Source organism: Colobus angolensis, unplaced genomic scaffold, assembly GCF_000951035.1.
Source record: "Colobus angolensis palliatus isolate OR3802 unplaced genomic scaffold, Cang.pa_1.0 Scaffold132, whole genome shotgun sequence".
NCBI classification, from domain to species: domain Eukaryota; kingdom Metazoa; phylum Chordata; class Mammalia; order Primates; family Cercopithecidae; genus Colobus; species Colobus angolensis.
The window spans coordinates 2376569-2377816 of record NW_012114400.1 but is presented as its reverse complement, the minus strand read 5'-3'; the positions used below and the strand labels follow the sequence as shown (position 1 = coordinate 2377816).

General features: G+C 39.9%; 1 protein-coding gene across 1 annotated transcript in view; it reads right to left on the bottom strand.

Annotated features, from left to right (window-relative positions):
* HMCN1 (hemicentin 1) overlaps positions 1 to 1248 on the bottom strand; it is a 461695-nt gene that overhangs the window by 333666 nt on the left and 126781 nt on the right. The gene's annotated exons all lie outside the window — the stretch shown is intronic.

Here is a 1248-nt window from a genome sequence, read left to right as displayed (position 1 = left end):
AGGTGTGAGCCACTGTGCTCACCCTGTTTTGGGAATCTCTAACTGGTGTCTGACTATTCACAAACACACAAACAGGTCCCATTGAGCAAGTATTCTTTCAAAAGCTTAGGTGCCAGCCATGTGTCTTCTTGCCTCTTCTATAGTACTTCTGCTGGGAATGACCATGTCCACTAGGCATGGCATACTCAGCATACTGACCCCGACACTCTCTCTCTCCACTGCACACCAACACCACCTTCCACCCAGAACCTCACAAAACTCTAAGCAAGTGATATACAAGCTGATGTAAGAGAAAATGATACTCTTCCTCACTTAAGTCCCACTTAATGCTGCTCACTATACCCTAGAGTCTTACAGAATTTCATATTGAAGACAATTTCTATCAGCAGCTTTTCCTTCTTTAGGTTCAAGTACAGTGGGATAGGACGAGGAACCCAGTGTCTGAGAGAGCCCTGCACTGTTCCCCAACCCCTTTTTTCCCAGGTTCCCAAATTCTCCTGCAAACATTGATGCAAATTAACTGTTGAGGGCTCGCTGTGTAGTCATTAGACCCTGCCCAGGAATTTCTGAGTCACTAGAGTGGACACAATCTAAAATCAAGCCACAACCCTCTCTAAAGCTGTTTCTTCCAAGAATACATTTTTTAAGATTAATTTTACAGATCTATATATTTCAATATGTTGATTAAAAAAATTTTCACTAGATTGTTTCCTCTAGAAATTTGTAATGTCCTATTAGTTCTACCTTGATATAATAAGAACTCTTAAGCTATAAGAGAACTAGTGAACCATTTCATTTAAGACACAAAGGAGTCTGTCATGAAATTAATAGAACTTGTAGAGATACAGTGACCACAGGAATCAAATGTGAATTACGCCATGGCACACGTTTACTTATGTAACAAAGCTGTATATCTTGCACATGTACCCCAGCACTTAAAAAAAAAAAAAGGACTAAACAAAAAATAAAAATAAATTTTAAAATACCCTTATCTTTGTATTGGTGTGTTCCTAGAAACTTAATTGAGAGCCAAATATATAAACCGGTTTAAAATAATGTCATTATCTTGAGTGAGGCCAAGGAAAGATAGCAAAATGGACAAAGAAGAAATTATGGGCCGGGCATGGTGGCTCATGCCTGTAATCCCAGCACTTTGGGAGGCCGAGGCGGGGAGATCACGAGGTCAGGAGATTGAGATCATCCTGGCTAACGTGGTGAAACCCCGTCTGTACTAAAAATACAAAAACA